The 11066-nt window shown below is 31.8% G+C and overlaps 3 non-coding genes across 3 annotated transcripts; 1 reads left to right on the forward strand and 2 right to left on the reverse strand.

Annotated features, from left to right (window-relative positions):
* Nucleotides 1–6411: 6411 nt before the first annotated feature.
* On the reverse strand, nt 6412–6484 carry TRNAF-GAA (transfer RNA phenylalanine (anticodon GAA)). The gene has a single exon. It is a non-coding gene; the product is annotated as a tRNA-Phe (tRNA).
* Nucleotides 6485–8320: 1836 nt separating this feature from the next.
* Nucleotides 8321–8393, forward strand: TRNAT-UGU (transfer RNA threonine (anticodon UGU)). Its single transcript has one exon. It is a non-coding gene; the product is annotated as a tRNA-Thr (tRNA).
* Nucleotides 8394–9498: 1105 nt separating this feature from the next.
* Nucleotides 9499–9586, reverse strand: TRNAS-GGA (transfer RNA serine (anticodon GGA)). Its single transcript has one exon. It is a non-coding gene; the product is annotated as a tRNA-Ser (tRNA).
* Between the last annotated feature and the right edge of the window lie 1480 nt (nt 9587–11066).

Genomic DNA, 11066 nt, shown 5'->3' on the forward strand with positions numbered 1-11066 from the left:
TCTCTGTTTGTGGTGACATAAATCCCTCCCTACAACTCTTGAATTAAGAATTCTTGAAACAATAAGGTCTACTCGATATGACTTAGGAGTTAATGAAATCTTTTACAAAAATCAACTACTATTATCAATTAATCCCAAAGGTTCGTTATGTTATTATTAAATTAAACGATGGTATTTGATTTGTCAAATACATCATTATTGTATACTCTTTTCTATGTATGGCGCAACCCAATCTTTTTTTTTTTTCAATTTGATCTTATTTTTTAATTTTGAAATCGAAAGATCTAATCTAAATAATAATAATAATTTATTCTTAATCTTGACAGTGATATATGTTGTCTATGTAAATCCTAGATGTAAAAATAGGCAGCTTTCTCCCCGGAAAATAAAAAAAGAGGTCAAAAAATAGGGAAACAGAGGGTAAGTCTAAAAAATTGTCTACTGAGGAAATACGAAAGCCAATGATAAAAAAATATGAATTCTAAATTAAGGTACAGGTTCGAATTCCATACAGAATATAGATGATATTTTCTAGAATGATAGAAAAAAAGAAAAGACTTTCGAAAGATTTTATCCAATTGAAATTTTCAAAATAACTGCAGTAAGCTTAAGAATTCAATAATTGAATTTGAATAAGTAAGTAAACAGTTAAAGAGGATTGATGGAATAGTACCAAAAAAATGGAGTACTAACTCCCATTTCTTATTTCTTTTTGAATTAACCGATCAACTTGCTTTCTTATCGAACATTTCTTTTTGATTTAAAAACTTTTTCGGAAAAAAAAATTGGCTTTTGATATGCGAATAAATCCTCCTACTTCCGGTCCTGAAGTTTCTTCGATTGAAAAAAAAAATCTGGGACATATTGACCAAATAATTGGTCCGGTACTAGATGTAGCCTTTCCCCCGGGGAAGATGCCTAATATTTACAATGCTCTGGTAGTTAAGGGTCGAGATACTGTTGGTCAACAAATTAATGTGACTTGTGAAGTACAACAATTATTAGGAAATAATCGAGTTAGGGCTGTAGCTATGAGTGCTACAGATGGTCTAATGAGAGGAATGCAAGTTATTGACACAGGAACTCCCCTAAGTGTTCCAGTAGGCGGAGCAACTCTAGGACGAATTTTCAACGTGCTTGGAGAGCCGATTGATAATTTAGGTCCTGTAGATACTCGTACAACATCTCCCATTCATAGATCTGCGCCTACCTTTATACAATTAGATACAAAATTATCTATTTTTGAAACAGGAATAAAAGTAGTAGATCTTTTAGCTCCTTATCGTCGTGGAGGAAAAATAGGACTTTTCGGTGGAGCTGGAGTGGGTAAAACAGTACTTATTATGGAATTGATCAATAACATTGCCAAAGCTCATGGAGGTGTATCTGTATTTGGCGGAGTAGGTGAGCGTACTCGCGAGGGAAATGATCTTTATATGGAAATGAAAGAATCTGGAGTAATTAATGAACAAAATATTGCAGAATCCAAAGTAGCTTTAGTATATGGTCAAATGAATGAACCACCCGGAGCTCGTATGAGAGTTGGTTTAACTGCCCTAACTATGGCGGAATATTTTCGAGATGTCAATGAGCAAGATGTACTTCTATTTATCGACAATATCTTCCGCTTCGTTCAAGCAGGATCTGAAGTATCTGCCTTATTGGGTCGAATGCCCTCTGCTGTGGGTTATCAACCCACTCTTAGTACTGAAATGGGTTCTTTACAAGAAAGAATCACTTCTACCAAAGAAGGGTCCATAACTTCTATTCAAGCAGTTTATGTACCTGCCGACGATTTAACTGACCCTGCTCCTGCTACGACATTTGCACATTTAGATGCTACTACTGTACTATCAAGAGGATTAGCCGCCAAAGGTATCTATCCAGCAGTAGATCCTTTAGATTCAACCTCAACTATGCTCCAACCTCGAATCGTTGGTGAAGAACATTATGAGACTGCGCAACGAGTTAAACAAACTTTACAACGTTACAAAGAACTTCAAGACATTATAGCTATCCTTGGCTTGGACGAATTATCCGAAGAAGATCGCTTAACCGTAGCAAGAGCACGAAAAATTGAGCGTTTCTTATCACAACCTTTTTTCGTAGCAGAAGTTTTTACCGGTTCGGCTGGAAAATATGTTGGTCTAGTAGAAACAATTAGAGGGTTTAATTTGATTCTTTCTGGAGAATTAGACGGTCTTCCTGAACAAGCCTTTTATTTGGTAGGTAATATCGATGAAGCTACTGCGAAGGCTACGAACTTAGAAACGGAGAGCAATTTGAAGAAATGACTTTAAATCTTTGTGTATTGACCCCCAATCGAATTGTTTGGGATTCAGAAGTGAAGGAAATCATTTTACCTACTAATAGCGGACAAATTGGAGTATTACCTAATCATGCGCCTATTGCCTCAGCTGTCGATATAGGTATTTTGAGAATACGTCTTAAAGACCAATGGTTAACAATGGCTCTGATGGGGGGGTTTGCTAGAATAAATAATAATGAGATAACTGTTTTAGTAAATGATGCGGAAAAGGGTAGTGACATTGATCCACAAGAAGCACAGCAAACTCTTGAAATAGCAGAAACTAATTTGAATAAGGCTGAAGGCAAGAGACAAACAATTGAGGCAAATCTAGCTCTTAGACGAGCTAGAACACGAGTAGAGGCTATCAATGTTATTTCATAACAAGTTGAAATTGATGCGTCCCAATATCCGAAAACAATAAAAAGAAAAAAGAAACAGTCAGAAGAAAAAAGTAAGTAGAAAAGCTTATTAGATACCACAGTCAAAGGTATCTAATAAGTTATAACTATACCTTACCTACTATTGGATTTGAACCAATGACTCCCGCCGTATGAAAGCAATACTCTAACCACTGAGTTAAGTAGGTAATTTAGGACTCCTCCTCAAAAAAAAAAAAAGAAGAGTACCCATCTATCAGATTAATTGATTATAAATGTAAAATTACTGATAAGCAATACCAACCCCCGTTCAAGGGATTCGATCATGTAATATTCATCTTGACAAGCAATTATCTTCATACTATGATAAAATATGTATCAAAAACACAAGGGCTGTAGCTCAGTTAGGTAGAGCACCTCGTTTACACGAGCGCCAATGCTTTTTTTCAGAGGAGTTCATCTTGTAATTAAAAAAGTTTATCTTATAGTAAGAAATCGGTGTCTTACTCCATTTTAAGGAACAAAACAAGAGAACACTAGCCTGACAAAGGGTTTAGCCATAAAATCGAATCCATAATTGATTTGAGATATTGATAAGGTGAATACCCATTTCTCGTCAATGCTAAACATAAAGGGTATAGGGACCTAAAAAAGATTATCTTTTCTTCCTATTTTATGAACTTTAAGGTGTATGAAGTGTCATTTCTTATCTTCTATTTTAATTTTAGTAGGTGGATAAAGAGTCCATTTAACTTAAGTTGATCTAGGCCAGAAGCAGACCTACGTCAAGATAATCCTTCTTTGAAACACTTTGGTAGTGCTCTTTGATTGTTATACAAATAAAAAAGAAGAGCATAGGGAATCATCTCTTTATTCTTTACTGTAAAAAAAAAAAAAGATGGTGGACTAACTAATATTTTTATCAGTTAATGAAAAAGCTCAATGCAAAAAAAAATGCATGTTGGGTTTTGAAAACAATTTAAATCATTTAGATAATAATTAGTTTGATCTGTTTTACCGAGAAGGTCTACGGTTCGAGTCCGTATAGCCCTAATATTCCTACAGATACTAATAATATTAATACTATTTTGGATCGAATAGATCTCATTACTAAGACTATTACTAAAAAAAAAACAATTTGTAACTTTCTATTCGAACATATTCATATTCGATAGAATAATATTAATATTAGTATATTCAGCTAGTCTAAAAAAATGGAGACTTTAGACTAAAAATGAAAATGAATTTGGTATATTTTCTACATTCAGAGGAGTACTTTTATGTTTCTTCTTTACGAATATGATATTTTTTGGGCATTTCTAATAATATCAAGTTTGATTCCTATTTTGGCATTTCTAATTTCTGGAATTTTAGCCCCCATTAGCAAGGGACCGGAAAAACTTTCTAGTTATGAATCCGGAATAGAACCAATAGGCGATGCTTGGTTACAATTTCGAATCCGTTATTATATGTTTGCTCTCATTTTTGTTGTTTTTGATGTTGAAACGGTTTTTCTTTATCCATGGGCAATGAGTTTCGATGTATTAGGGGTATCCGTATTTTTAGAAGCTTTCTTATTCGTGCTTATCCTAATTGTTGGTTCAGTTTATGCATGGCGAAAGGGGGCATTAGAATGGTCTTAATTCTTGACTATTTAGACAATTAGAAAAAAAAATATTGAGACAATTATGAATTCCATTGAGTTTCCCTTACTTGATCAAACAACCCAAAATTCAGTTATTTCAACGACATTAAATGATTTTTCAAATTGGTCAAGATTATCCAGTTTATGGCCGCTTCTTTATGGTACGAGTTGTTGCTTCATTGAATTTGCTTCATTAATAGGATCACGATTCGATTTTGATCGTTATGGACTAGTACCACGATCGAGTCCTAGGCAGGCGGACCTAATTTTAACAGCGGGCACTGTAACTATGAAAATGGCCCCTTCTTTAGTTCGATTATATGAACAAATGCCCGAACCTAAATATGTTATTGCTATGGGAGCCTGTACAATTACGGGGGGGATGTTTAGTACCGATTCTTATAGTACTGTTCGAGGCGTAGATAAGCTAATTCCTGTAGATGTATATTTGCCGGGCTGTCCACCTAAACCGGAGGCCATTATAGATGCTATAACAAAACTTCGTAAGAAAATATCTCGAGAAATATATGAAGATCCAATGAGTTTTCAACGAGAGAATAGATGTTTTACTACCAACCATAAGTTTCATGTTGGATACAGTACTTATACTGACAATTATGGTCAAGAATTTTTCTATCAACCGCCATCTACTTCAGAGATATCGTCTGACACATTTTTTTAAAGTACAATAATAAAAAGCAATTCCTTTTTTAAAAATTTCATCGTATTTTAAAAATTTCATCGTAATAGAAAATACTAATACCAAACTCATAAAAAAAATTTAGGAGAAGCAAAAAATGCAAGGTCGTTTGTCTTCTTGGCTAGTCAAACATGGACTAATTCATAGATCCTTGGGTTTCGATTACCTAGGAATAGAGACTTTACAAATAAAGCCCGAGGATTGGCATTCCATTGCTGTCATTTTATATGTATATGGTTACAATTATCTACGTTCTCAATGTGCCTATGATGTAGCACCCGGAGGACTCTTAGCTAGTGTATATCATTTTACAAGAATAGAGTATGGTATAAATCAACCCGAAGAGGTATGCATAAAAATATTTGTATCAAGAAAAAATCCCAGAATTCCTTCGATTTTTTGGGTTTGGAAAAGTGCGGATTTTCAAGAAAAGGAATCTTATGATATGTTGGGAATCTCTTATGATAGTCATCCGCGTCTAAGACGTATTTTAATGCCCGAAAATTGGATAGGATGGCCTTTGCGTAAAGATTATATTGCTCCAAATTTTTATGAAATACAAGATGCTCACTAAATGATAAAAATAATAAACTAATCCAAACTTCTGCAACCCCAGTCAAAGAATATAAGTACATTCTGTTATAGATCAGACAAAATAATTGATTGACATTAAATCAGGCAGAGTAATGGAAGTTGCATTCAGATATTATTATGTGAGAAATCACAAAATTCAGAAATAATAGAATGAATAATTATAGGGTTTAAAATAGGATGGATAGGAGTTTCTTAAGATTCTAAAACAAAAACAATACTGAGTTCTTATCAGCCAAGCCAATAAAAGAAATAGGATGAACTGCAAAAATTCTTTATCTTTATAATAAACTAATTCTTTATCTTTATAATAAACTATATAACGTGCACATCACCATCAATTATACGGCCACGAAAAAAAAAACACAAAGAAAAGGGCTCGATTCTATTTTGGTAATCCTTCTCAGATGAATTCTTAATATTCTCACTCCACCCCAGAACTTCGACTTTTAGGTCTTTTAACCAACTAATTAAACCACTCGAATATTATGGAAATAGAAACCTTTTTTTGTATCGCAGAAAAAAAAGGAAAAAAATAGATAAAGAATTCATTATCTATATATCTATATCTATATATATATAGATACTATAGATAAGCGAATATACCTAATAAAAAATTGCATCTATTCTTTAATCATCTAGGAAAAGTATATCTACAGATACCTAAATAGATCAAAGAAATATGTTATGTATCAGAATCTAGAAGAACACAAATTTGTATGAGTATCTATCCCCCATATTCATTAAAATGAATATGGGGGATAGATACTCATACAAATGAATCTTGTGTCAGGAACCAGATTTGAACTGGTGACACGAGGATTTTCAGTCCTCTGCTCTACCAACTGAGCTATCCCGACCATTCTTGAAGCTTAATACTTTGATTTTAAAAGATTTTTAAAATCTATGTTAATGAATCTATATCAACTAAGTAAAAAAAAAGTTTGTAAGTGAGTTTCCGCAGTAATAATTATTTTTTATTGTTAATCGTTAATTACGCATATGAAAATTCCTTGCTAAAAAATAAGATATTAATTTATACATTTCTGATTAAAAAAAATTCTATGTGTTTCACATATATATTTATATCTATTCCAAAACTCGTCCCTTGTCATTATGATAGATAAGAAAATTATGATAGATAGGAAATTGATGAAAATAAAAATTCCAATTTCGTTGGGAAATAATAAATCGAATAAAACACATAAATAAGGACTTCAAGATAGAGAGGATATAGGAAAAAAATTAGAAAATGAAAAAGTATTTTTGGGGATAGAGGGACTTGAACCCTCATGATTTCTTAAGTCGACGGATTTTCCTCTTACTTTCAATTTCATTGTTGTCGGTATTGACATGTAGAATAGGACTCTATCTTTATTCTCATCTGATTTATCAGTTCTTCAAGGGTTTTAGCCGATTATGATGAAGTGAATAATTTCATCAATAAATATTCCATCTTTTCTTCAACTTCGAATTGATTTGATTCACATTTTTCATTTGTGAATATTTTTATCACAAATAGATCTTCAATAATAAAATAAAAAGTAACAAATTGAAAGAGTATTTCAGTATATATATATGTTTCTAAATGTTTATCTTTGATCCATTCCTGTAATTTTGGTGAAAGGATTCTTTTACTAATGCAATAAAAAAAGTCGTCAATTTCGTTTGTTAGAACAGCTTCCATAGAGTCTCTGCACCTATCCCTTTTTTATTATCACTTTCTGAATTTTTATTTGTTTTCAGAAAACAGGATTTGGCTCAGGATTGCCCATTGTGAATTCCAGGGTTTCTCTGAATTTGAAAATTATTACTTGGTAAGTTTCCATACCAAAACTCAATCCAATTAAGTCCGTAGCGTCTACCAATTTCGCCATATCCCCATCTTTTTTTTTATTTGAATCTGATTATAATAGAATGCTTTTTTTTTCATTTCTATTATGAGAATTATGCGGGAACTTTTGAATTCATTAAATACATATTATTTTATTAAATATTAAAAACCCCTTTCTCCAATTTTATAGATTTTATTTCATCTATATTGGATACCTTTATTTGTTTGAATCAGAACTAATTCTAATATCTATATATTAACAATTCAATATACACAGATATAGACCACATATCTACTTATCTTCTATGTACCTACTTATCTTCTTTTTTCATACAATTTAGAATACTCGAATGGTCGATTCTTTTTTTTTTTTTGTTTTTGCTTAAAAAAAAAAAGAAAATAAACAATCCATTTATTCATATACAATTTATATAACTAAAACGAATCTAGTGGCTAAAAAAAACCATTCTTTTAATTGAATATAATATAGAATTAGACATTTACTTAGAAATATGGAATTCCTTAATAAATATTTACTAAAATTTATATTTATTCAAATTTACTTTAAGTACTAATAAATAATCTTTTTGAAAGAAATCAATTTAATAATATATATCTAGAATAGTAGATCGAAATAAATTATATTAAATAAATTATATTAATATAATATTAATTATTATCTTGCACTTTATGTTATCAGATAAAATAAATAATAGAAATAATAAAAATTGGGTTTGATTTTCTATATTTTCTTTCTCTATTTTTGATGTTTGTATTAATTTGAATTTTGTTATAAATAACTAAAAATTGATAACTAAGATCCCATTCAATTCTTCTGCATATGTATATTTCGTTTACATTAGCCGGTTTAGCTCAGAGGTTAGAGCATCGCATTTGTAATGCGATGGTCATCGGTTCGAATCCGATAACCGGCTTTTCTCTATTTGTTTTTTACATAATTGATAATATCTTTTTTAGAAATAAAAAATTGGGAGAGTTCGATCTCTGCGGAAGAAATCAAGAAATTAACCTACTTTTTTGTATTCTTTTATATACAATAAATTCGGATATTGATAAAATTCATCTAATTCTTCTTTGTACTATAAAACTTTAGTAGATTTCGCTTCATTTAGAATTCTATAATATTTTTCATTTCGTTTAGTTTTCATTTCGATTTATAAGATTTTTCATTTTAAAAAAGGAGTTTTTATGTCACGTTACAGAGGACCTCGTTTCAAAAAAATACGTCGTCTAGGATATTTACCAGGACTTACTAGTAAAAGGCCAACAGTCAAAAACGAATTTCGAAATCAATTGCGCTTCAGTAAAAAATCTCAATATCGTATTCGTTTAGAAGAAAAACAAAAATTGCGTTTTCATTATGGTCTTACAGAACGACAATTGCTTAAATACGTTCGTATCTCCGGAAAAGCTAAAGGATCAACTGGTCAGGTTTTATTACAACTACTTGAAATGCGCTTGGATAACATACTTTTTCGATTGGGTATGGCTGCGACTATTCCTCAAGCCCGCCAATTTATAAACCATAGACATGTTTTAGTTAATGGTCGTATAGTGGATATACCAAGTTATCGTTGTAAACCTCAAGATATTATTACAGCAAAGGATGAACAAAAATCTAAAACTCTTATTCAAAATTATTTTGATTCAGCCCCCCATGAGAAATTGCCAAATCATTTGACTGTTCACCCTTTCCAATATAAAGGTTTAATTAATCAAATAATAGATAATAAATGGGTTGGTTTGAAAATAAATGAATTACTGGTTGTAGAATATTATTCTCGTCAAACTTAAACTTAACTAAAATAACAAGAGTTTTTTTTACAAGGATTTTCTGCTATTCATATATCATAGACATGGATATGCGAAAATTTTTATTCCTTGCCCACCCGTTATCCACTATTTTTTGTATTACCGAAAAATGAGGAATATAAAGTTGTCCATATCAACAAACAAATTTGAAATATGAAATAATGGTATGCATTGGGATGAGTAATATTGATGAATTTGGTAAAGATTCGGAAAGAGAGGGATTCGAACCCCCGGTAAACAAAAAGCCTACATAGCAGTTCCAATGCTACGCCTTGAACCACTCGGCCATCTCTCCTATATAATGATGCCCAGAAACCGGTTGAATGTTGAATAGTGAATCAATCCTATTTTTCATAAATGCATAAAACCTATTCAAACTATAAAAATACAAAGTAAAATTAAAAAAAAACCTCCTACAAGGTCTTAGGATAAACAAATTTGATTGATGAGTTCATTTTTACGTTATTTCGCACTGTATTATAATTATACAATTCCTTTATTTGTGGGATTGATTTCTCACACCATGATTAATTAAATTATAGAATGGATTTCTACCTATGCCTAGATCTCGGATAAATGAAAATTTTATAGATAAGACCTTTTCAATTGTAGCCAATATCTTATTACGAATAATTCCGACAACTTCAGGAGAAAAAAGGGCATTCACTTATTACAGAGATGGTGTGATTTGATTCCATTTTTTTTGACCGATTTCGGTCAAAAAAAAATGGAATGGAAAAACCCCACGCGTGTTGAAGGTGAAATTTGTAAATAAAAGGATTAATTCCTTCTGTCGTGTATCCTCGATTAATGAAGCCTTATATGCTTGAATTTTAGGTTTCTAGTATTAAGCGAAAGGTTATACCTATACTTATGGGGTTAGGTCAACCCCAAATTACTAGTACTGATAGGCAACATTGGGAAAGAAGCACTACGCTTGGGAATCAAGGACACGAAAACTTTGTATCTATCTATATCCATGGCTTATCGAGATTGGGACTAACAGGAATGGTTGGGACAATAAATATCCATCTCGTTCATATTTTGGATACCCATAGAACCATCGAAGATTATTGAGGTGACTAATTCCAGGAAATTAAGCAGCGTAGAGGACAAAGAAATTGTTGAAGTTCTTATTTTTTTTTATCAAGTACCTACATACTTAATGTTAAGAAATAATTTTTGACAGGAAGGTTGGCTAGAGATTTATTGTAAAAACACTAGCTCTGTTCAGTTGAGAATGAGAATACTGGAATATTTTTTGATTTGATGGATTTTTCTCATTACACACATAAGGGGGGAGCCGTATGAGATGAAAATCTCACGTACAGTTCTGGAGCGGAGATTCTTTGAACCGAATGACGACCGTAACGGATGTCAGCTCAATCTGAAGGAAATTATGCAGAAGCTTTACAGAATTATTATGAGGCTATGCGACTGGAAATTGATCCCTATGATCGAAGTTATATACTTTATAACATAGGCCTTATTCACACAAGTAACGGAGAACATACTAAAGCTTTGGAATATTATTTTCGGGCGCTCGAACGAAACCCATTTTTACCCCAAGCTTTTAATAATATGGCCGTGATCTGTCATTACGTGCGACTATCTCCACTATAGAAAGAAAAAAGAAAAGAACAAGCAAATCCACAAATTTTAATATAAGAAATATAGAAATATAAATAATTATAAATAAGAAAGGCTTTCTACATATATATATCGTTCAAAACAACGATTTTTATCAGCTGTAGCAAAGAAACTTCATAGAAGTA

Source organism: Vigna unguiculata, chromosome 4 (genome assembly GCF_037176805.1).
Source record: "Vigna unguiculata cultivar grain cowpea cultivar isolate G323 ecotype 2 chromosome 4, ASM3717680v1, whole genome shotgun sequence".
NCBI classification, from domain to species: Eukaryota; Viridiplantae; Streptophyta; class Magnoliopsida; order Fabales; family Fabaceae; genus Vigna; species Vigna unguiculata.